This window comes from Leptopilina boulardi, unplaced genomic scaffold (assembly GCF_019393585.1).
Source record: "Leptopilina boulardi isolate dan_hultmark-lab unplaced genomic scaffold, ZJU_Lbou_2.1 LbouV2_366, whole genome shotgun sequence".
In the NCBI taxonomy this organism is placed as follows: Eukaryota; Metazoa; Arthropoda; class Insecta; order Hymenoptera; family Figitidae; genus Leptopilina; species Leptopilina boulardi.
This window is the reverse complement of record NW_026137936.1, coordinates 661144-688268: the sequence shown is the minus strand read 5'-3', so window position 1 is coordinate 688268 and position 27125 is coordinate 661144. Positions and strand designations below refer to the sequence as shown.

At 29.9% G+C, this 27125-nt stretch overlaps 1 protein-coding gene and 1 long non-coding RNA gene across 4 annotated transcripts in view; one reads left to right on the top strand and one right to left on the bottom strand.

Moving 5' to 3' along the window:
• The window catches only part of LOC127286913 (protein sprint), a 240967-nt gene that overhangs the window by 133474 nt on the left and 80368 nt on the right, over positions 1-27125 (top strand). The gene's annotated exons all lie outside the window — the stretch shown is intronic.
• The window catches only part of LOC127286957 (uncharacterized), an 84743-nt gene continuing 83400 nt past the window's right edge, over positions 25783-27125 (bottom strand). The window contains exon 6 of the long non-coding RNA XR_007843815.1: positions 25783-25965. This is a non-coding gene — a long non-coding RNA (uncharacterized LOC127286957). The remainder of the gene's footprint in view (positions 25966-27125) is intronic.

Below are 27125 nucleotides of genomic sequence, written 5' to 3'. Positions count from 1 at the left end.
TTAAACGGTTTTGCCCCCAATGACATACATTTATTATTTTTAAAATTTAATTTATTTAACTTAAAAATAAAACCTAAATTTCATGCAGATCGTGTAGATAAATGTTTCATTTATTCAAGCAAAAAGTTTTTAAGATCTAAGTCCTTAAAAGAATTTTTTAAATTTGAATCTTCGATCAACGAAATTTTCATTTCTTCCTTGCAAAAACTATTTTTATGTTATATTTCCTAATATATTTAATATTTTTTAGCTGTTTCTTTTCCAATCTATTGCTTTAATCGTATTAATAATAAACTGTTAACGAAAATTGTAATAGATTAGAAAGAAAGTAGATATTTCAAAAAACGCCTTTGCCCCGCATAGCGGCTTTGCCCCGCTCTCCCCTATAGAAAGCGTAAAAACCTTAAAAAAGGTGTATGCAGGAAATCTAAATAAAAATATATATATATATAATAATCTTAAATAAAATATAAGTTAAAAATAAAAAATTATAAAAACGGCAATTTATTTAAAATAATTGAAAAAATTGGTCAATTTAAAGAAAAACTAACAAGGCTCTGATAAGTTTTTCCCTATAAGCAGGGTATTAGTTGGGAACAGTGTAAAAGCCTTGTCAGGCACTAGTCAGTTTCTCTGCAAAGGGTCACATCAGAGATAGGAAAATCTGGTCAATACCCCATCAGGCCCACATTTCTAATTTACCACGGAAAACAAAAAAAAACCGATTGTAAATAAGTATATACAAAAATTATGTTAAAAAAACAAATTGCAAAAAGGCACATTCCATATTATTTATTATAATGAAAATGAAATCATTTTGTGAACATGTTTATAATTTATGCAGAAAATTTTAATTAGATAGCAGGTTTTTTTTCTTCTTTTTAAAAATAATTAAAACACGGAGAGTAATTTTCAAATGATAGTTATTATCTAGAAGGGGAGTGCCAGGCTCATGCTTATCTACATAATCGTCATCTTGACTGTGTATATATATATATACGTTAGATACATTGTTCTTGTCGATGGCAGACGATAGCTCTATTAGAGACAAGAAATCGCCAGCAGCTGTTGGCGAACACCGATTATGCATAATTTTACGTTACTAATATCGAGCACATGCCTTGAACTCTGAATTAGGTTATATGTTCTGAGAGGACTCTAATTTCACAAATAAGTATTTGTTGTTTTGACACCATTTATTCTCATAATTATTTTCACACTATATATGAACTTTCTTTCATATACCAAATATTTCGAAATCATTTATAAAGTAAATTAATTCTTAATAAAATAGTTTTCTATATTTTATATCATCATAAATAACAAATGATTTATCAAATTAAATTTTACACTGAAAAAAATGTTTATTATCATCTACCAAAGTTTGGTTCTCTCTACCAAATTTTTTATTTAATATAGATGCAACTAGACCGTTGGGTTGTCAGAACTAAATTTTTTTTTCGCACAACTAAATTATTGTTTTTAAACAATCAAAAAATTTTGTTACACTGTAAAAAAATTAAGGAGTTAACGTTACTGGGAATTAGGAGTTAAAATTTTCGAGTTAATAATTAAATTAACTCCTTCAAACCAACTCCCTAAGCATAAAATTAACTCGTAAAGCATTAACTCCCTTTGCTTCAACTCCAAAAGGGTGGGACTTTTATAGCATCCCCTAGGGAGTTGAAATTTAACTCCTTTTTTTTACAGTGTAAATGAAATTTTTTTTGTTTCCTCAATCAACTTATTTTTTGGTTCACCCTTTTCGCTTTATATAATCTACCTAGGCCTACTTAAATTAATTTCTATCGCGGAAAAAACCAAACACTGCTGGGGCTCGAACCCTCAGACTACGCAACGCAAGTCGAGAACGCTGACCACACGAAGATGAAGTACGCAACGTTTATGATAAACGATTTTTAAAGAAATAATTTTTTAAAATGAAAAATTCTATAATTTTTTGCCTAAAAAATATTTCTTTTAGTTTTCATTAATCAAGAAATTATGAAAAAAAATTTTTTAGGCAAAAAATTATAGAATTTTTCATTTTAAAAAATTATTTCATTAAAAATCGTTTATCATAAACGTTGCGTACTTCAGCTTCGTCTGACCACTACTCTACGAATCCTACTGACGATTTGAGATTAAATCATTTTCACAATGTATAAAGGCTGGAAAAAACTTTCGTTCTTTTAACAAGTTTTATTTATTTATTCTCACTATACAAACTTTTTTTTAAAAAAATGTCTGAAAAGCACAAAAATTTTAACACTGAAACTTCACGACGCGACATCCTGTGAATGGGAAAGCGACGCCATATTTACGAGAACAGCGCGTGCGCAATTCAGCATGCCAGCGATTTAGTACTGGGAACCAAACTATTTAGTTCGTGAACATGAAAGCTTCAAATATATTTTTGGTAGAGCCAACTAAACTTCCTGATTTATTTCCACTTTCTATTCTGTTGTGACAACCGTATTTTAGTAACGTCAACTAAAAATGCTCAACTAAATTATTTTCTTATTATTACGAAATTAATTAGAGAATTTTTTTTCAAAATTTAGAGTATTGTTTCTTGCTTGAGAAAATAGGTGTGTTCTCCGAGGTTTAAGAAAAAATAACACAGCCACACAAAAAAAAAAAGTTCTGATCTGGGGGTCTGACTATATATTTTCTATGTCTTTTGGGTCGCTGAATCCGAATCCGAGGCCCATTCAACTACTCGGGGGTTTTTGGGGTCGCTGATTACGAATTTGAAGTCAGTTTTCAAAAATTCAAAATGGCGGATCCAATATGGCGGACATTTTTTTGAAAAATTTGCCGGATTTGCTTGAAACTCGCTACTCGGGGGTTTTTGGGGTCTCTGATTACGAATTTGAAGTCAGTTTTCAAAAATTCAAAATGGCGGATCCATTATGGCAGGATTTTTTGTCAACTTTATTAGATTCGCTTGAAACTCGTTACATGAGGGTTTTTGAAGTCGCTGATTACGAATTTGAAGTCCAATTTACAAAATTTAAAATGGCGAATCCAATAAAGATGTTCTTTTGAGAAATCAAAAACTTGAGTGTTTTAATTCACCCGTATTTACTTTGTATCTTGCGTGTGCCTGCGTCCAGGGCACCTCCACGTGGTGTACATTGGGTAACGCAAATGCCGACGGTACATTATATAGTAAAATAGACGTGATAACATAAACATTGAAACTAAAGATATTACGCGCGTTTAATAGCACAAATTGTAGGTTTTTTTAGATTATGTCCGAATCCTGATATGATAAATTTAAACTGACTTCAAATTCGTAATCAGCGCCCCCAAAAACCCCCAAGTAGCAAGTTTCAAGCAAATCCAGCATTTTTCAAACAAATATCCGCCATAATGGATCCGCCATTTTGAATTTTTGAAAACTGACTTCAAATTCGTAATCAGAGACCCCAAAAACCCCCGAGTAGCGAGTTTCAAGCAAATCCGGCAAATTTTTCAAAAAAATGTCCGCCATATTGGATCCGCCATTTTGAATTTTTGAAAACTGACTTCAAATTCGTAATCAGCGACCCCAAAAACCCCCGAGTAGCGAGTTTCAAGCGAATCCGATAAATTTTCCAAAAAAGTATCCGCCATTTTGGTTTTCTGAGGTTTTTTCAAAAACCTGATGTGATGGGGTTGAATGGGCCTCGGATTCGGATTCAGCGACCCAAAAGACATAGAAAATATATAGTCAGACCCCCAGATCAGAACTTTTTTTTTTTTTGTGTGGCTGTGTAATCTATAGTTTACTCAATTTTTTTTGCCTAGTAACGGTTGCTAACAACTTTTTTTGCCTAGCATAGGTTGCTAAGGACTTTTTTTGCCTAGCATGGTAATGATTTCTATCTTTTATAAAAAAGGTCATACCAAAGCGTTATACGTAACGCTTTTTAGTAAAACTAATAAAACCAATTAGTCAAATGTAATATCAACATAAAATATCATATAATCACGGAGAGAAATAGATGGTAAGAAATTATGATCTTAAGATGGTAAAAAGTAGATGGTATCCGGTACAATCTATATGCTACTCGGTACCATCTAGATGATAAAAAAGTGAGGTTATGTTACCCACTTTACAATCAAGATGGTACTCAGTACAATATGTATAGTATCCCGTACCATCTATTTCTCTACGTGAAAACATCATTATACTACTGTTTTATTAAGGGGGGAAACTCGTATAAATGCACGTTTTTTCAGGAATTTAAAAAAAAACTGGTAAAGTTTATTGTATTAAAGTAAAGCATACCTTAAAGTACGCAATATGAACTTTGTAAAAATTTTTTTTTTATTAAAAAATATTACAAAATGGTGGCGTTACAGGCGTTTGAAGTTGCATCTTTAATTTTGCGCCGTGCAGCCTACAGGTCACAAATCTTAACTAAAATTAAAAATCAAAATTTTTACCTTTAAAATAGGCAAATACGCTTTGCATGACGAAGAGAAAACTAAAAAAAAAATCACTTTTTTTTTATAAACAATGTTCAAAAACAATTGTTAAAAAATTTTTTTTATAAAAAAATAGCTCGTCATGCAATAGCCAGTAAGTTAAAGAAGATTTGTGATAAGATTGATTAAAATCGGTTAAAAATTGGCTGAGTTACATTGCACGGCGCACGAAAAAACACGTTTCGAGAAAAACGCGTATTAAGTTTTCGATATACATAAAAGTAGTGTTTTAACTATTGCCTTGAAGACGTTATGTATTCGAAAATAACTATTGAACTAAAACAAAGATTTACTATCACTTGCTTATGGTGCTTGCTAATGACAATTAATAAAATTATATTGACAAGAAACTGAAAGAATAGAGACATCTCGTGCTCATAGTTAACTGCATTTGGTTCTACAGATAGTAAACTAATTTTTAAAGCAAAAAAAAAAAAAAAAATGTAAAAAAATTTTGTTTTACAAGAGTTTCCCCCCTGAATACAAAAAAATTTAATGATTAAAAAACAATAATCAAAGGTCTCTTCTTACAAATTAAATGTCAAAAAGAATGTGAGCTGAACGACATTTCCCCATCAGTTCCTTTTGAAGAACTTTAAGGAGAAATCAAAAATGTAAATTTTCACTTTGTGAATATACATATATAACATTTCTCGCCTCGTTGTCTTGATCTAACTTGAATGCTTGAGGTGAGACGTTTTCCCTTTTGCCAAAAGCTCCATCTGAAGTAATTGTATTTTACGCTTTTCCATATAGCGTTTACTATAAAATGGCGACGAAAGGCGGTATTAAATGCGTTGTGTCTCGTCTGTGTCAAAAAGCACTGTGTGCGCACAGATATACATATAGCGAAGCACCCTTAAGCGACGCGCTTTGCATTTTCATAAACAGCGAACAAAAAAAAAATAGTATCAAAGACAAGAAAGAAAAAGAGAACGGCGAAATATCGAGGGTACGTCATTTCCGGATTTTTTTTTGTTCGCATCCAAAGGGATGTGTATGTATATATATATATATATACATATACCGCGTCAGGATTGATATCCACAGAAGAGAAAAAAATGTAAATTTCATTTATGTCTCCCCCATAATCTAACATGTCGTTCGTTATGGAGACTTCTCTCGCGCGCGCATATATGCACATTTTGTTGCCTCCTGGAAAATAAACGACGAAGCGATAAAAGCGGGCGTCGCCTTCATTTTAATAGTTTTCACTCCCTCGTTAATATTCATAACTTATCGACTATCTTTCTCTCTCTTTTTAAAGAGCCTGGGAAAAATTGGTTCAACAAAATTACAAGTTCTTTATTACAATATTTGTAATTTAATTATTTTTTCATCTTTTTACTAAATTGACTTTGAAAAGTAATTAAACTCACGCTGTATACAGCAATATTAACTTTTTTCCTCAATTTATTTCTGTGGAAAGATATATATATATAATTTAAATTAAAGATAAGATTTATATTCGCTCCCTTTATTTTCTATTTCATTATTTTTATAAATCTTTTTTTCTGTTTTTTTTTACAATAATTTTTATCAAATAATATTTATTTTATAATTAATTTTTTATTTATTAAATGATAAACGAATAAAGGAAAAAAATGTCCTTTCGTACAGATGTAACAAATATACCAATTACGTTGAAAAAGCGTTTGAAAATAAACATAAATTTTATTTATACTATTATATTTATTATACATTTAGCATTATTTTTAGATAAAAACTTTTTTTTGCGTAAAAGCTTTTTCTTACCTATACATAAAATTTATAAAATTACAAAAAATAAAATATTGGATATAATTTTTCAGGGAAAAAAAAACTTTTAAGAAAATGTGTGTAGTACCTGTCGATTCATTTTTCGAAAGTCCTTCGTCTTTGTCAGATTGAGTTTTTCCCCCAGTTCCACGCCACTGTCACTTACAACCCCCAACTGGATTTCACAAGGGGTGAAAACTCGGAATTAAAATGAAATTCCACCCCCCTTCACCCTATCAGACTATAATGTGGTTGAATTATTATCAGATGAATTATAATCTCCATAGAGACATCGCCCTCTAAAATAGAACCAGTATTTTTTTTACTGGACATTTCAAGAGAAGAAAAAAAGATAATGACGTTGCGCGTAATATATAAAATATTAGCAAATGGAAAAATTAAGATAAATACTTTTTTTCAAAAAGATTTATGCGTATATCGTGTTGAAAACATAGAAATCTTTTGAAGTTATCACGTCAAAATTATTATTTATTAGGGGAGGAAACATTTTGATAAAAATAATTTTTACCTTGTTGTCCGTGGGTAAAATTTATTTTTCTTTCTGTGAATTATAAATTTTATCAAGAACACCTGCGAAATCCAAATTTACTTCTGATTCAGAATTTTGTATATTATAAAATAATAACAATAGAATCATAAATCATAATAATAATATAATATAATATAATATAATATAATAATAAATATAATAATAATAACAAACAATATATTATAAGTATTTTTTTTGTATTATTATTCTATTACTTTTTATCTTATTTAATACGCAGAAGTGTTATTAGGTAATTTCTTTTTGACTTCCACTTTCATTTTTACTTTCATTTTTATTTTAACTGAAATTTTCCACTAAAAAATGTAAATCAAAGTAGAAGTCAAAGTAGACGTCAAAATGAAATTAAATAATATAATATAGGAGGTAACTTTTTTTAAAAGTATTTTTTAATTTTATTTTCTAAAAAAAACTTTTCTAACGAAATAATTTTTCTAAAGAAATGTTTATAACAAGTTTTGATTTTTAAAATATATATTTTATAAACAAATTAATATTTCTAAAATACGTTGCTTACTAATTCAAATTTATTAGAAAAAAAAGTTCAAAGATAACTAGAAAAAATTTTTAGAATTTAAACTTTGTTTTTAAAAAAAAATGGAGAAAAATAAATTTGGAAAATATTTTTTATAAAAAGTGTACACCAATCAATATATTATATTATAAATGTGAATATCTAGATATTATGTCAGAATTATATTTCAATAAAAAAAATTTGTAATACGTGAACATAAAAGTTTCATTAATATTTCAATATCTTTTATATTTCTACACATTTTTATTAAAGATTTCTCATATATATTCATTTTTCAAATATTGAATCCACACACGATATTGAATTTTTTTATACATAAGTCTACAAACGTCTCGAAAAGTGAGTGTAAACAGGGATTATTTTTGCAAAGAAAGAAACTTCCCTACAGTAATGTCTAGCTTTGATACTGAATTCCCTCTTCGGCAAATTTCGTCTACACACTAACGCGATTCTAATGTCGTTCGAGGGTCTTTTACCGCTTCTGAAAATCACATTCGAGGAAAGAGAGAGTGAGAGTGAGATTTCTTTTTTCTCATCTATTTTTTTTTTCTTTTTTTTTGAATCCCTGGAAACATTCAGAAGAAACAAGTGTTCCTGCGGTAGTCTGCGTATGTGAATTAAAATCGCATTTACCGCCCCAAGGGTCTCAGTGAAAAATCCGTTTTGGTCAAAGGTATTTCAATCTGCATTTAATGTTCCTTTGTTTTGCGGTCAGTGCTGAGCAAGTGCTCAGGAAAATGGGTTTTTAAAATGAAGACGCACAAAAGTGTCTCTTTTTAGGAGAATATAATGTTCTCACAGTACATGTATGTGGAAAGACGACATTTGCAGAATATGCAATTTCTTTAGAGATGGCATTTTTTTTTAATTAAAAAAAAAAATCTTTAATTTTCAAGTCGGTATTATTTTGACACAACATTTTTTGTAACAATTATTATATTGTATATATAACCGATGATAATGTTAGTTTTGATATACAGGGTGTCCCATTTTAATCTATCAGGCGAAATAACTTTTAATCAGTTGATTTTACACAAAAATGTTTTAGACACATTTTATGCTGGAAATCGATAAAGCAGGACATTCCACGTCGAAATCGTTGATGCACTTTTTTTTCGATAGATCGACCTATTTAGGACAAATAGGTCATTTAATTATTTTTGTATTTGGGAAAATAACTTTAAACTAATTAATTTTACAAAAACATGTTTCAGTCAAAAGTTGTTGTGCTTAAAGGGGAATATTCAGTGATGACCTTAAATTTGTCCTAAATGACCTGAATTAGGTCATTTCAATTTCAACTCATTTTTTTAAATGAAACCATCTACTTTTCATGTTACAAATCGGAAGAGCAGGAAATACCACGTTGAAATCGTCTAAGTACTTTTCTCGACGGATCGACCTATCTAGGTCAAATAGGTCATAATCAATTTCACCTACAAGGCCTTGGTTGGGTCTAGTGTTTTTTACATCAAAATTCTTGGCCTGACAATTCCTTGCATAAAAACTTGATCTTTCTTCATGAAAAATTATTTGACATAGACTAGACCCAACCAAGGCCTTGTAGGTGCAATTGATTATGACCTATTTGACCTAGATAGGTCGACCCGTCGAAAAAAGTACTTAGACGATTTCAACGTGGTATTTCCTGCTCTTCCGATTTGTAACATGAAAAGTAGATGGTTCCATTAAAAAAGTTGAAATTGAAATGACCTAATTCAGGTCATTTAGGACAAATTTAAGGTGATCACTGAATATTCCCCTTTAAGCACAACAACTTTTGACTGAAACATGTTTTTGTAAAATTAATTAGTTTAAAGTTATTTCCCCAAATACAAAAATAATTAAATGACCTATTTGTCCTAAATAGGTCGATCTATCGAAAAAAAGTGCATCAACGATTTCGACGTGGAATTTCCTGCTTTATCGATTTCCGGCATAAAAAGTAGGTGGTTCCATTTAAAAAAATTGAGTTGACCTTGAAATGACCTAAATTAGGTCATTTAGGACAAATTCAAATTTACCACTGGATGTCCCCCTCTGAGCACAATAACTTTTGTCTAAAACATTTTTTTGTAAAATCAACTGATTAAAAGTTATTTCGCCTGATAGATTAAAATGGAACACCCTGTATTAAAATTCAATTGTTACTTTGGACCATTGAAAATAAAGTTAATTTATTCTTAAAATTATAAATATAACAATATTACAAAATAACATTTTGGATTTTAATAGTATTGTACAAACTAACATTATCAACAGCTGTACAATATAAAAATTGTTAAGAAAATATTTTTTTTAAATAATAATACCAACTTCAATTTTCTATGTTGACTTCTATCTTTATTATTTTCGCATTAATTTAAAGTTTATCATACAGATCTCCCGTATATAAAACTTTTTTTAAACAAAAAAAGAAATGTTCAAAAAAAATCAATTCCAAAGAATATTTTTTAAATGAATATTTTTCTATACACGAAGGTGAAAAAAAAAATTTTTAAGAAAAAATGTATATAATACATCTTTTTAAAGCGTTGAAAAATTGAATCTAAAGTGCCGAAGATAATGTGCACTGATATGGAAGATTTAAGTATATATATATAGTGGAGAAATAAATCATTTTGTATGTTATTAGCTATATTATTGAGAACGGTAAAGAGAATTGATCATTATATGTTATAGCTTTGTAATGATTAGGATAATCGTCCATGTCGAACACCAAGCTCAGTAGCAGTAACAGCGGCAGTGTGTAATCGATGGTGCTCCATAAATTGGAAGCCCTGAAATCACCGGGGGCAGATTTCCCTGTTCTCCTTCGGACGTGATCGCATTCGAATATCCACTCGTTCTTCAATCTGTCGCTTACCATAGGTTACTGTCAAGGTAGCATACTGCCCGTCAGAAAACATTTCGATCACTTCTCCCAGAACAAGTCGAGGAAAATCACATTTACTTGCAAATTTCAGTTTGTATATATGTATATATCATATATTGATCCTTGAATTTTTCTTTTACTATTATTATTACTTTTTTTTAAATATAAAATATGATGTATTAGTTTTATTTTATATTATATATATTCTTCTTTTTTTAAGTCTGGAAAAAAGGTTAATATAATCCGTTTCTTAATAAACAAAAGCCATAGGTTTTAAAAAAAAATACAGAATTTTTAAAAGTTGGATGAAATTTTAATTTTATGCCAGTAATATTGTCGAATGCAACTGATAATCAACCACTAATTAACGACATATCGAAACCCTTTGAAAAATTGAAAGCGAAAAACAGAAAATAAAAACCGACTAGTGAATATGGTGTATGGGGGATATAAAAATCGAGTATAGAGCACGCGAAATTTCGAAATCCTCTCTAATTCCCGAGGGATAAAAGTTTTTCATTTCTCTGTATCGACGATATTTTCACCGCTGTAAAAAGTTGACGATAAGCCCGTGACCATTTGGTACATCAAAACTCTATACGAAAACATCATTTGCTCTCGTGTCTATGAGTTTTGATGTGCGTACATTGAAGATCGAATTATCTGGCAGAAACTGGATATAGCAGTGGCTTAACGCATCGAGGGATTCTCGAGGGCTGGTTTCTCCGGCTGCCACCGGATATTCCCTGATTCACAACCGACGACTAACGCCGATATATATATTTGCAAAGGGGTCGATTCGGTAATGCCTTTCCAGAGACCAAAATACTGTCGTACTTTGTGTCAACCCCCAAAACCGAAAACCTATATATGTGTATATAGATAGACAAAAAGGGTGTGGCGAGATTTTCACCGTTGGCTACGTGCCTAGATATGCCTCCCTCAATCTATGCACTAATTCTGCCAATAATACAATAGATAGCAAAATCTAGTCTTTATTGTCCTTTAGGCATTGATAACGATAAATACTGCGGATGTAAAATTAACGACTCATGCAGACCCTCAATACTGACGATCAGCTCCCGCTTGATCAAATAGCCTCTTGTTGGGTGAGATAATCACTCTGCAAATTACGATCAGGCAATTCTGCAGATTTTATGATACGTATGATTTTAGGATCTTTCTTTGTATTCGACGTTTTATTGCATTATCAATATCTTCAGTTTATAAAATTTAATTAGAAGAAATTTTTTCAGTGTAATTTTCAATGATTTCCAAAATTTTCAATGAAATTTTACGCGAAATTAAAATTAATCTTTATGATAAAATTTAAAACTTCAAAACTCTTATTTGGTTGCATTTATTAATAAACATGTTGCATTAAAATAAGTGCAAAATGTTAATAAACATGAAATTCAGATTTCATAATGTCACTCTGTCTGGTGCTTTGCAAAGAATTCTCATGGGGTTGATATAGCATCGCCCTATTTCATCTTTTCATAGAGAGAAGAACACATATAGTTAGGGGGGTCTTCTTCGTATATATAGCGTCACCGACAGAAGTTCTGACTCCTTTATTATAAGTTGTACAATGACATCACCAACACACAATCAAAAGTACGATAAATGCTTAAGGCGTGGTATACGGGACACCCTGTGTTGACTACCCACGTTTCTATATCTTCCACTCATATTGCATTGTCTGTATATGCTTCTTCTACAGCATCCAATATATGATGCACCAAACTCTTCTCTCTCAGATTGTTTATGATAATCATAAACAAAGATGCATATCCTCAGATTTCAAAAACACGAAACTCTTCATCATTTTCAATTTTCATTCAGTTAATATCGCAAAATCTACATTTACTAAATATACATAATTTGTTCTAAAGTTCAAAAATCACATATTGAATAAACAAACTGTAATAATCTTCTTAATATTATCTTTCTAGTTGCCAATTTTTTATTTCTTTTGAATAGATAAAATCAAAATACGAGATAATATGCGATTTTTGAGATTTTGTAAATTAAAATAATTAATTTCCGGAATCTGAGTCAAGAAATAATTTCATAGTGCGGCGCACCTAAACACAATTAATGAATTATCAAGTTACAAACATTTTTTTGATTTTTTATTTTATTTACTGCAAAATGAATTCCAAGACGTTGGTTGGTCATGTAGTAATCGGCACGGAACGGTTTTACACAGTATGGCTCTATAAATTCCTAGCGGAGCGCAAAACTGGAACTCGGAATCTCTCCTGGCAGGTCGATTAACCTCACTTCCAACTATTTTCTTTTCGATATCGTCCTTTTTTGGGACGATCTTTATATAGCACCAAGACACGCACCGATAAAAACAGATCGTTCGCGTGTTCTTCATCCCCATTTTTTCCTTTATTTCCCACAAAGCCACGACATGAGCCGAATATTGCAGACGCGGGTGAAAGATATGAATTATCTCTATACGTAGAACGTTATCTCTATATATACCTTTTCCGAATCACTTCTCCTTTGTAAACTGGACCCTTTTGTGCGGTCAATAAATTCAATCTCAGCTAATATTGAAATAATTGAAAATTCCTCTTATCTCAATTTCTTTACGCATATTGTACAATGAAAAAAAATGATTTTATTTCAAGTGATCCGTTCTTTTACTATTAAAATTAGAAAACACGGATTCTTTTTATCATTGTATTATTAGTTGTCCATATTATACTCAAGAGAGAACTCCATATTTGTCCATTTCATTAAATGAAGATATTATAAAAACCGCTTTTCTGAATGCTTTAGAATTTCCACAAATTGTTTCCATTAAGAATTTATACACTTTTATAAACTCTGTTCTAGAAAAAAAAGAAATTATGTAATTTTAAATTATTATTCTTTAGATTGATCCAGCGACTACCTCTTTGTATTGACTTATTATCCACATAACAAATAAAAATATATACTATTAAAATTAAAACTATCACTATAAATTATATTTACTTGAAATAAAATAGTTTTTATTTGTTTTTTTGGTTAAATTCGTTTTTTGTTGTATAACTTTATAATTAAAATTAATATATCTTCCTATATTACAAAAAGATATCGCCGCCGCCGCCTCCGCCGCTGTTTCAAGAATTCTTGACCTAGGAGGGGGGAGTCCCCCCTCCTTAATTTTGAGGTTATGTTCGTTTCAAGGCTCTGAATTTAGCCGCAAGTCCGCCTCCCTCCTCTCATTTCCCCTCCTCCGTCAAAAATGACCTAAATTTTGAGGTTATGTTCGTTTCAAGACTCTGAATATAGCCGCAAGTCCCCTCCCCCGCCAGAAATGACCTAATTTTGAGGTTATGTTCGTTTCAAGGCTCTGAATATAGCCGCAAGTCCCCCTCCCTCCTCTCATTTCACCTCCTCCATCAAAAATGACCTAAATTTTGAGGTTATGTTCGTTTCAAGGGTCTGAATATAGCCGCAAGTCCTTCCCCCTTCCCTCATCTCTCTCTGTATTTCCCGCCAAAAATAGGGGGGTTGGCGCGCGAAGCGCGCAGGGGGGCGTAGCCCCTCTAGTATATTACAAAAAGATATCGCCGCCGCTGTTTCAAGAATTCTTGACCTAGGAGGGGGGAGTCCCCCCTCCTAAATTTTGAGGTTATGTTTGTTTCAAGGCTCTGAATATAGCCGCAAGTCCCCCCTCCCTCCTCTCATTTCCCCTCCTCCGCCAAAAATTGACCTAAATTTTGAGGTTATGTTTGTTTTAAGACCCTAATAAAGCAGTAAGTCCTTCCCCCTTCCCTCATCTCTCTCTATATTTCCCGCCAAAAATGACATAAATTTTAAGGTTATGTAAATTTCAAGACTTTCAATATAGCCGCAAGTGAAGGTGGAGTTTCCGCCAAAAATGACTTGAATTTAAAGGTTATGTTCGTTTCAAGACTTTTTAATAATTTATTGGTTTTTAGGCAATTTCATTGAAATTATTTTTAAAAATAATTTCTTAATGTCGATTTTAATTTATTTAATTATTTATTTATTATTAATTTAATTTATTTATTAATTAAAATTTAATAATTTTAATTTTAATAATATTTATTCAGATTTCAATGAATTTGTAATAATAATTCTTTGAAATAGGTGGTTCATTTGGAAAAATAAGATCAATGGAAAATTAAAAAAAAATTATTAAAATAGGGGGGTTGGCGCCCAGGGGGGCGTAGCCCCTCTAGTATATATATATATATATATATATATATATATATATATAATAAATTATATTTTTATAATTATTATTATCTACTAAAAACAATTTTAACAAAAAATAAATAAAATAATTTTATTGCTTTAATAAAATGAACTATATATTTGTACCAATTTGATATTTTTACCAAATACTGTTTAGGGGTCGTTCATAAATTATGAATTTTTATTTATAAACTTTAATATTTGTCTGGTGTTTATTAACTTTAAAAGTTTAAAATATGAATAATATTTATTTTATTGTTCTACAATATTGTTTTTAGAGAAAACATATTTTTTTTTATTTTTTTCGAGAATGTAGGTTTGTGGCGACAATTAATAGCTATAAGAGTATACATTATTCTTTCAAGAGAAACTTGTGGTTCACACAAAAGAAAATAAAAATTTCAGCGTGGTCGCATTTTGTCCACGAAAATTTATGCGATTCCCACATACTTGAACCACATAATGTTGAAGAAAATAAATATGTTAGACTTTTCCGGTCCTGTAGGTAAAGCAAAAAAAAGAGAAAAAAAAATGCAATAAAAGAAATCACACTATATATGAAACGACTCCCAAGTACTTAAATTATGCACAGTCTGATTCTCGAGAATTTTCATTCACCCACTTTTTTTCATTTTCTTTCCGCCATGTAATGCTGACATTCTTGAGGAGACATAAAAAGATATTGTTCAACTTATCTGAGATATTCGTATTATTAAATTTAAATATTATTGAATCAGCGCTTCGGCTATGCTTCAGATATGTTCAAGGAGAGCAGGGAATATTACAACCTCGTATATTGAATTTTTATGATCATAAAATTGAGAGGAATTCTTTAAAAAAGTATATTCAATCTTTTACTTTTTATTGGGCATTCAAAGTTCGTGTGTAATTAATCTTAAGATTAGTTTAAAGTAGAAAAAGTATAATTTTAGCCAGACAAGATATAAGAATTTAATAATGTATTTTGCGAGCAATCAGTTAATTGAGTTGATAATTTGTTAATTAGGTACTCTTTAATTAGGTAATATAAATCCATAATAAATTTTATTAAAAAAAAAAAAAACATCAAAGTATGGAAAATGTCAATTAACTTCAGTCACTTGGATTTAGTATATAAATTGTGTTTGACAGCTTAAGCTTTTTCCAAAATCAATTAAAAAAATAATTAAAGAGAATGGAAAATTTTTTATCTTGTCACAATTTCCAAAAAAAGCTAATTTAATTAGACATTCGAATTAATTTTATGTACGACCGCGTCATCTTTTTCTACTTGTATATTTTCCAAAATTATTTATTTATAATTTAAATTAAAGAATATTAATTTAATTTTTAATTGATTTTACATTACAAGGTAAAAAAAATCAAAGTTGTCACTGACAAATTGAATTCAGTAAATTATGTCTGACCATATCAATTTTGTTCCACTAGAAAATTTTATAAAATGAGTAAAATAAAAATAAGTGATGACAATGTGCTTCTAAAAATTGTCAGTTTTTTCCACTAGAGATAAAAAATTAAGACTTTTTTTGATAACCTTTTATGTTTTTAGGACCTAAATGTTGAAATAAAAATAATTTTAAAAAAGCCATTTTCTTCCATTTGGTTACTAATTTGTTAATTAATTATTTTTTTCTCTTAAATATAAAAATAAAATTTTTTACCAATATCAGTTTCGAAAGCTTTTTTGATGCTCTTTCGATTGGTAATTTATGCATTTTTAAAAAAATGAAACTCTTTTTCAGGGTAAAAGGTACGATTTTTTTTTTATCGAATGCTGAAGTTTTTTCAAACAGAAATGTATAGTTGAAAAAATGGGACAAGAATGTTTAAATATTGAAAAATAGTAAAAAATGATTAAAAATGGTCAAAAAAAGCAAAAAATGTAAATTATTACATTCTTGGCCCATATTTTCAACTACATATTTCTGTAGCAGAAAACCTCAGTTTTCGATTAAAAAAAAAAAAAAGAAGACCGTAAAAGGCAAATTTATTTTTGAGTTACATTTTTTCAAAAATGTATATTATTGATAGAAAAAGCATCAAAAAAGCTTTCAAAACTGATATTGATAAAAAATTTTTATTTTGATATTTAAAAAAAAAAAAAATTAAAACATGCAGTGTACCGTAAAACCACAAAACTTACACCCCCTCCCCCTCGGAGAAAAAATTTTTTGAATCTTGATCACTTCACGTGTGATCCTCCATATAGGTATAGTGCATACTGTCAGCAGTCAGCGCTGTACTAAAAAGTAATTAAATGTTTAACCGGTCGGTAATACAGAAAGCTATAAAAAAAATTATTTTCAAATTTGACAAACATAAGTGTGACATCGAGATTAAACCTAAAGTACACTGGAAACTCCCAAGAGCGTACGGCATTAGTCTTAGTCCGCTCCATGGAAAAATGTCCTTGACGTGGTATACTATAAACACTCAGGGTCGTACAATGAACTACCAGTGCTTTTAGCAAAATACATTCTACATATTATTATAAATATTAATACATTTTGTTTTTATAGTAAAGTATTGTCAGTTGTCATTTTATAATTAATATTTTTTTTCAAAAATTTAGTAATTAATAAGCCAATAAAACTGCTTGCATAGTAACGGTACACTCAAAGCAGACGCTCCTGCTTTCTGTTTTCGGTTTCTGATCCCGCCCATCTCTTCCCTCCTCACTCTTTACCACCCGCGCTGATAGTTCGTCCGCTCTCGGGAGTTTCCAGTGTAATCGAATAACACAAAAATCTTGAAAATATGACTTATAGTCATATTGTCATAGACGTTGTCACGTCAAAAAGTTTGTAAAAAAATTGTCAATGGAAAATAATCAAATAATTACTTACAGATTTGTCTAATAATAATTTCCCAGATAAATGGGAAGATTTTGAGCACCTGGTATATTACAAAAGAGAGAAGGAAATTTTGCAACAGGTATATGTATATATATACATACATAACTGTCGGAATCTGTAACTGACATTGAAATTCCATGTAGCTACTTGTTTGAGCCGATAACACTTGAACTATGCTGATACTATACAGTACCATGTCAACTACCACAAATGTACTCTGCTACTAAATGGAAACTCTTTGAAGTTAGAAGTTCTAAAACACATTCGTATACCTACTCGTGAAACCACATAACCATGAATCGATTTGTACAATTTCTGCGCGCGTATAAAACTTTGATCTCAAGCTAAAACTCGTTTCAACATTGCAGGAGACGGAAGTGGGTTATATTATATAGCAAAAGGAGCATAGAATGGAATGAGTCACTCATCCACATGCAAAAATATCGGAAAAAGAAGCAGGGTGAGACTTTATGATTGATCCAAAAGAGGGCGTTATAACCAGAAATTAAATTTACCGAAAGTAAATTGAATTCGTAAGATCCCGAGACCAAAGGATCTAACGAACCAAACAATCAGATTCCACCTATATCAAATATAGGGTCTTTTTATATAGAAAGAATAGTGGACTATTTTTTATCTCTTAAATTGCATTAAAAATGTTAGTTAGCTATTTCTCAATACTGAAAATTCACCTTTTAATTTATTATTAATTTGAAAATTCCAAGTTTTTAAGTTAATTTTTTTCCCTGTTGATATATTTGAAAAATAGTTTCCAAATTTTTACTGCGAGCGGATTTCTCAATAACTTCCAATTTCATTGGATCCCATATAAAAAAAAATATATATATATATATAGGGTCATAGAACGACAGACAAATTCTGTCTTTCAACATAGAAAATCGAGTGACGACCTTTTCCTGCGCCGTTAAATCGAAAAGCTTTTCATGTCCCTCTCTTAGAGCCAAAGTGATTTTTTCCCCACTATACGAGCCAAATTTCCCAACTTTATCGCACCAGGTGGTTTAGAGTGTTCACGATTTCACGAATTACCGAATTACAAATTAGATTCCATCGGTGGAACCAATTGGAAACATTCCCCTATCTTTAAGTTGATAAAAGCCTCAATATTTATATAAAAAAGTTAGATTCTTATATGTGATTTTTTGAAAATTCATTTCATTTATTGATTTAAAAATTATTTCAAAATTCTATAAATGTACATTATAATAAAATAGTAATTGCAGAAAATTTAATAATATCAAAAGAAATCTGAAAGTGGCGAAAACTGGTGCAGTGGCCACAACAGATACATCTACCCTATTTAGTTTGTTCTAGGTTTTTTTTTTCACTTTCTTGTCGATTCTGATAGAAAAAAAATATATACACTCATTACAAATTCGATTTGAATTTTTCAAAATACAAAATGTCGAAAAATTTTATTAACCCCTTGACAATCGATGGCACATAAATGTCCAAAAACAGTCGTGCCACCTTTGTGATTTTGGACATATATGTCCACATTAGAAAAAAAAAACTAAACATAATTCGATTTGACTGTCAATGGGTATTCTAAGGTTTGTGGGGTCGCTGAATTCGAATTAGAGGTTAGATTTAAAAAATTAAAAATGTCAAACCAATATGGCGGAAAATTTTCAAATTGTTTCGATTTGTTCAAAATTCGGTACGCGGGATTTTTTGGAGTCTATGAATCCAAATTTTGAATTTGTTAAATCTGACCTCAAATTTGAATTCAGCGACCCAAACCCCCCCCCCCCCAAGTACCAAATTTTGAACGAATCGAATCAATTTTAAATTTTTCCGATATTTTGAATTTTTTAAATCTGACTTTAAATTTAGATTCAGCGAATTCAAAAACTTTTAATATGATGATATGTATATTTTTTTGGAAACTTTTTTTGAACAGTATTGGGCCCACAAAGGATTTTTTTACTATAGACTGCGAAGGGATTAAAAATGGATAAAATTTTTACTTAAAACTTGTTACTTCGAATTTTTAGTGGGCTACTGATTACAAATTTAATGTCAAATTCGTAATGAACAACACCATGAAAATTTCCAACTAAAAGTTTTCTGTCAAGTGAAGTTTGAAATTTTTTTTTTGAAAAAATCTTCAAAGAAAAATATCTGAGTGCGCATGAATGAATCAAAAATATCTGTACACGTGAATAAATGAATGGCATTTTCTATACATGCGAATTTGGAACGTGGAACCTGTCGTTTTCAGTGAAATGGACACAAATTGGTACACGTGAGAGAAAGATGAACGTGTGTCCATCGTATATTCACAACGAAGTGGCCGCACTGTGACGAGTTTGCTCGTTGAACACAGAGAATATTGTCGGTTGCGGGGGTTGCGTGCAAATATGTTTCGCTCGTGCTTTTGACGGCACGTACGCAAATGAATACTAATTTGTGTTCAGCAGCTTCACCCTATGCACGTGTCGCCTCTATTCCACTTTTTTTTTCTCTCACCCTCATCCATTTTGTCTAATTGTAAATTTCTGATTGCTAACGAGTATTAACAAGATATATTCTTATTTACTTTTTAAAAAAATATACACTGAAAAAAGTAATCAAACAGGAAGTAATAATATCTTTTTTATTTTTTGCATTTTTTTCTTAAAATGTGTTTTTCTTTTTTTTATAAAACACCGTCCGACACGATTTTTCACACACGAAAAAATCAATGATTTTCAGAAACTAGGACCAAAAAAAAGATACCCGTGTCTGGCCGTTTTGCTAGATCAGGTCATTTTTTGCTTTTAGGGGTAAAAACAACCCTTAAATGAAAGGTGATAGGAAATCTTGTACAAATTAATAATTTTTTATGAAACCTGGTATCCCGGGGTTTTCCAGGTCGCTGATTACGAATCTGTTGTCAGATTTTCAAAATTCAAAATGGCGGATCCAATATGGCGGTCGAAATTTATAAATATTAATTATTTTTTATAAAACTTGGTATCTAGGGGTTTTTGGGGTCGCTGAGTACGAATCTGAAGTCAGATTTTTAAAATTCAAAATAGATCTAATAATGTGGAAAATTAGAAAACAATATATAAAAAATAAAAATTTCCACACATGTGTTTTTTGTATATTGGACACTTTTTTAATGACAAAACAGGCTTTGTAGTAAGTAAGAATATTTTTATTAGGTAACAGTAATAAGCTCAAGTAAGATGAATTTAAAGATGTGAAGTGATTATTTAAAACTGCTGTGCTAAGTAAAAAAGTCTACAATTTTCATTTGTTTTATGTAATATTTTCCGTAACTATGCAACTGAAAACGAACATAATTATAAACAACTGTCTAATCTTCCATATTATTAGATCTATTTTGAATTTTAAAAATCTGACTTCAGATTCGTACTCAGCGACCCCAAAAACCCCTAGATACCAAGTTTTATAAAAAATAATTAATCTTTATAAATTTCGACCGCCATATTGGATCCGCCATTTTGAATTTTCAAAATCTGACATCATATTCGTAATCAGCGACCCCAAAAATCCCTAAGTAACAACTTTCAAGTAAATTCGATGAACTTTTATAAATTTCGAACGCCATATTGAATCCGGCATTTTGAATTTTGAAAATCTGACATCATATTCGTAATCAGCGACACCAAAAACCTCTAAGTAACAACTTTCAAATGAATTGGTGAATTTTTATAAATTTCGACCGCCATATTGGATCCGCCATTTTGAATTTTGAAAATCTGACAACAGATTCGTAATCAGCGACCCGGAAAACCCCGGGATACCAGGTTTCATAAAAAATTATTAATTTGTACAAGATTTCCTATCACCTTTCATTTAAGGGCTGTTTTTACCTCTAAAAGCAAAAAATGACCTGATCTAGCAAAACGGACAGACACGGGTATCTTTTTTTTGGTCCTAGTTTCTGAAAATCATTGATTTTTTCATGTGTGAAAAAAAAAGTTGAATTTTGTCGGACGGTGAAAAAGGAGAATTTTTTTTTATTCTTTAAAGAAAAATCTCAATTTAAGATGAGACAAACTTTAATTAAGTATGATAGAGAAAAAGTATTGAGAATACATTTTTTCAATGAATCCAATACAGGTTTGTCTGTCAAAGAAAATATATCTATATTTATATATTAATTTGATAATCATGCTTTAAGATAAAAGTTTCTTAAGGCGATACGAACAACTTTGTATCGAAGAAAACTTTTTTTCGTCTAAAGAAATTTTTTAAAATTATTTTTTTAAAGAAATGTTTGCGCTGAAAAAAAAATTTATTTGATTGAAATAATCGGTTACTTGACTAATTATCAAATTAATATTTATTTGAACAAAATAAATTGTATTTTAATCAATAATTTTTGTATTTGAAACAAATGCCATTTAATTTGACTCAAATAATAATTATTTAACAATTTTTATTTGATAAAAGTCCGGTAATTGATTATTTGAATAAAATAAATTTTTTTTTTCAGTGTTCTAGAAAAAATTATCGCAAAGATGCAAAAAACCATATTATATATTATATAATTCAATAAGAATGTAGGTGGTGTAATATTTTTTCTAAATATAACTTTTGTAACACTTTTGAAAATTGAAAAAAATGAGAGATAAAAATTTTCAGTGTAAATCAAAATGGAATATCGAGTTAAATGAAAAGTCAGTCGTCCGCATGGATGATCATGGGACGAGTAGGGGATCCTTATAATGTAGGGTCCCGGGCAGAATCCCGGACTGGAAGAAATTCGTTTTTCGTTGTGGTTCATGGCACTCCTTTCATATTTCCCTTCGAGTGCTTTGGAGCTTTCAAAAAATCGACCTGATTCATTGAACAACAGTTGAAAAATGCATTTGATTTTCAATAAAATTCGCGCATAATCATCTGATTAAATAAAAAGAAAAAATGTATATTTAAAACTTATCTCTCTAAACGGAAACTTTATAAAATCAGTGTAAATAAAACCGAATATCAGATATGGGTAGATATATTTATGTTTATTGAAGGTGTTTTTTTTTATCATCATCTCGTCATGTTCGATGAGACGGCTGATTAGAAGTCAATGTCCGTCTTAGAGAGGTGTGTCTGGTCGTTTATGTCTTTACATGCGGAGACCCTTTTGGCTGAGTTCCAACTAAAGTTCAAGCTTTCATTTCGTCTCATTGGCTCCCACGTCTACTTTTCAGCTCTTATCTCTCTCTTTCTCTCTTCATTAGCCATAAACTTTCCCTCTCGCTCAAGCACACATTTCCACTACTATTTGCAAATCATATTCTATTTTCTGACTTTGTCTAATGTTAGCGCCGGTCCAACCAAGCTTATATACAACCAGTAAACTCTCGAGTGCACTGTACTCACGCGCCTGCATTGTCAGATGCAAATCGTTAAATCTCGCGTGCGTGTTCATTTTTATATTTAAATTTTGCCTTTATGTCTGTGTAAAATCCAAGCATGCTTGTCTTTTGCAACGTAATCTTACAGCTCGTTGACACAAAACGAAAGAGGTAAGAAAATTAACAACAAAATTTTTCATTATATATTCCCAAAATATAAAATATCATCCTAAAAGGAGTATATTAGACTGAAAGAAAATTTATTTGATCAAAATGTTACATCACGTCAGGATTTTTAGTAAATGAAGCCTAAAGGGTCAAAAAAATGGGTATTTCAGCCATTTTTGATAATTTTTTTGGATAGAAATTTTTTTTTTCAATTTTTGAAAAAGGATCTTATAGTACTACTCTTCAGTTTTAAAAGCTATTTTTTAAAATTATTTTACGATTTTTTAAAAAAAAGTTGTGACATTTTGAAATTAACATACACTTTGACCATATATGGCCACCTTAGAAAAAAATATTAAACATATTTCAATTTGATTGTCAATGGGTATATTAAGGTTTTTGAGGTCACTGAAACCGTATTTGATGTCAGATTTAAAGAATTCAAAATGGCGGGCACAATATGGCATCCAGAAAAATTTACCTTTACTTGAAAATTGTTCCTTAGGGGTTTTTGAGATCGCTAAATCGGACCTAAAATTTTAATTTAGCAACCGCAAAAAAAAAAAATTTTTTTTGTCCGCCATATTGTGTCAGACATTTTGAATTTTTTTAATCTGACTTCAAATTCGGATTCAGTGACCTCAAAAACCTTAATATACCTATTGACAATCAAACTGAATTATGTTTAATATTTTTTTCTAAAAAAAATGTCATAACTTTTTTTTAAAATATCATAAAATAATTTTAAAAAATAGCTTTTAAAGCTGAAGAGTAGTACTATAAGATCCTTTTTCGAAAATTAATAAAAAAATTGTATATCAAAAAAAAATTATCAAAAATGGCTAAAATAGCCATTTTTTGACCCTTATGGTTTCATTTACTAAAAATCCTGACGTGATGGAATATTTTAAAGGTCATATTCGTTTTCAGCACAAAAAAATCTACAAGAATCTCCTAGAACTATTTTAGATACTGGAAAAAATTAAATTTCGCAGGCCTGTGATAATCGGTTACTTTATTGTTATAGCAAATAAATATTTAATTGTATCAAAAAATTTTTATTTCAGTCAAATAAACTGTATATTTAAACCAATAAATTTTGTATTTAAAACAAATAAAATTTAATTGACTGAAATAAATTTATTTGGTTCAAGAGAATATTTATTTGATCTTAATAAACGTTTGGTTTATTTTACCTAATAAATTTTTCAAACAAAAAAATAAATTAATTCAGCCAAATAAATTTTATATTAATTCAACCAAGAATTTTAATTTTTATTTTAACCAAATATCATTTATTTAAAACAAATAAATGTTTAATTGGCTCTGAGACAAATATATATCATTTCTCTGAGTGTAAATGAATTTTTCTATGGCATAGAGAAAACAATTTCCATTCACCATTACCAACAAAAAACAACTCCACTATTTACAATTTTACACAATTTGTTAACAAAAAAAAAAAGTTTTGTAATTTCACGCAATTTTCTTCCATTATCACACCACCATTGTATTCAATTATTTTTTATTCTTTCACAAAATTATAAATATAATTTTTCTTGTAATTCATCCTTGTTTTTTTTTTTTTTTTTTTTATTATTATTTTTCATTTATTCGCCGCAATTTTATTTATGTTTCCTTTTTCACTTCCTTTCTGAGAAAGCTTTCATAGTATAAATTGAGACAAAGAAAATGTTGTGGGTATAATATAACAGCGCACAGAGTTAGGATTGCAACTATGTCCACTTTGAGCCATCATCTGCGTCCATTAACTATATAACTGAGATCATAACCGATCCATATAAACGGAAGGGTATTTCTAGAAGACATCTAGCAAGTATTTATATGAGCGTAACACTCACTTAGAAGTTGCTTATAGTAGAGCAGCTCAATAACTATATGCGGTACTTATTCATAATTCATATTTAGTGTCTATCGTGCCTATTCAAAAGCAAAATGATGTAGCACAACTTCTGCACAAGTTATAAATAATCTCTTGAAAATGTTTATTTATACATTGATAGACAAACTTGATTCAAATACGTCTTTTATTAAGCTATTTACATGTCGTAAAATTTTCTGACCTCCAGCGATAATAAATAATTTGTTTATATATATATATATAAAGCAGACAATATAAGAATCTTGCAAAACTTTTCATATATCATCAGTGACTGTAATCAACTGTTGGCCAATTTGATCTCTTTATGGGAAATATTTTTTATATGGTAAAGCAAAGAAAAATTACTGATCACTTTAGTTTATGCAGCATGTAAGAATAGAAAAGTATAATTTATAGGAAGTTAAAAAGAAGGTCCAGTAAAATTCATTTTTCAGTGCAGTTATTTAATTTAGAGATAAATATTTTATTACATATTTAAAAAAAATGTAAGTATTTGAAATACATTCCCAGCTAGCACGGAAGTTTGCAGCAACTTTGCGGCAGGCTTGCAGCGCAATATTGCCAATCTTGCACGGAAAACTTACCACAAGCTTCAAATGTCTCACCTGATCGAAAGCTTGCAAGGTAAGCTTACCGAAAGATTGCAGTGTAAGGTTACTGCCAGATTGCACAATAAGATTATCGCAAGATTGCTCAGTAAGCTTGCACGGTAAGCTTTTAGCAAGGTTAGTGCAAGGTTGCCAAAAAACTTTGCTTTGAACCTAAATTTTTTTTTAAATATTTCGTCTAATTGATATAATAGAATTTATATAATAAAATTATATAAATTAGACGAAACATTTAGAAAAAAAATTTTTTAGGTTCAATGCAAAGTTATTTGGCAACCTTGCATTAACCTTGCTACAAGCTTACCATGTATTACTGAGTAATCTTGCAGTAACCTTACACTGCAATCTTTCAGTAAGCTTACCATGCAAGCTTTCGGTCAGATGGGATATTTGAAGCTTGCAATAAGCTTGCGGCAAGTTTACCTTGCAATATTGGTAATATTGCGCTGCAAGCCTGCCACAAGGTTGCTGCAAGCTTACGTGCTATCTGGGTTGTATTTTATTTCAATAACAAGTTTCTCATGGTGTATATTTTTCAAAAAAAAAAATTATTTTTCCTGGAATATGAACGTAATATTTTCACATTCCATGTAATAGTTATTAATATAGTAATTTTACTTACGGTTGATCAACTCGAAAAATAAATGCTCGCAACTTACCTAAAACAAAAAATTGTAGAGATTGAAAATGATAATCATAATTATAAATTATTAATTATAATAAATTATATATTAAGTAATTTAAATATTTCAAAAAAATAGATTTTCTCATAAGAAAAATCAGTTTCATTTATAATGGAACATGAGAGTACACATGCAATTCCAAACAAAGTGTATATGCTGCAAAAGGTGCTGCATAAGTATGAAGTTCCTTCTCAGCTGTTATATAGTCCATTAATTCCTCATTCTTTCAGTGCAAAATGCATTAAGTAAAAAAGGCAGATTTACACCATCCATACAAAACGTATATGTCCCACACCAGAAGCTTTTGCATCCAAGAATCGATTTTCAAGTTACAATGAAAAGGCTTTTGCTAAAGGGAAGATTTTCTCTCTTTTTTCTTTCTGATTCTATTTCTCTCTGTTTTTTCTCTCTCTTTTTCTCTACTTCCCTTCTCTTTTTCCCTGCTATTTCTTCTTTTCTTTTTTTTTTTTGCCTCATCCCAACATCAAGCGGAATATGAAGTGTGCGCCTCCGCATCTTTGTCAGAATTCACAATAGAAAGCATTGGGGTTATAGCGTTCATTGTCATACTGCCAACGATTTTTTTAGATTAGGTCAGAGAATATTTTAATCTTTTCTTTACCATCAGAGCACATTTTTCTTTATACTTACTTTTTATTCATTAAAATATTTTCTAATTTATTTTAATTTTTGCTACTCTTTTTTTTATATTTAATTTTGTTACTAAATTATTTATATTATATGAATTATATTCATATTATAATATAAATTTAATTTTCTATGTGTGGGTTCAAAAATGGCACACTCAATCAACTAATTAGTATAGACTGTATGCAAAATTTACGATCTATGAAAATAATTTATTTTATTCAAGCGCGCAAGAATGTAAATATTTTTACTTTAAAATGCGTGTCAATGAGGATTCTTATATTCAAAGATAAATTTTCTTCATTATCATATAGATGCGAAGCAAAGAAATATATGGGGTTCCTTATTGAATTTCACCGTTGTAAACAATCTCACAATGTTGTTTCCATATAACTAAAACATACACAATTTTTTGCTACCAAACTTTATATTAAAATCTCAACAAATAAAAAGAAAATACCTTCTCAATGAGGTAGCAAAACTATAAC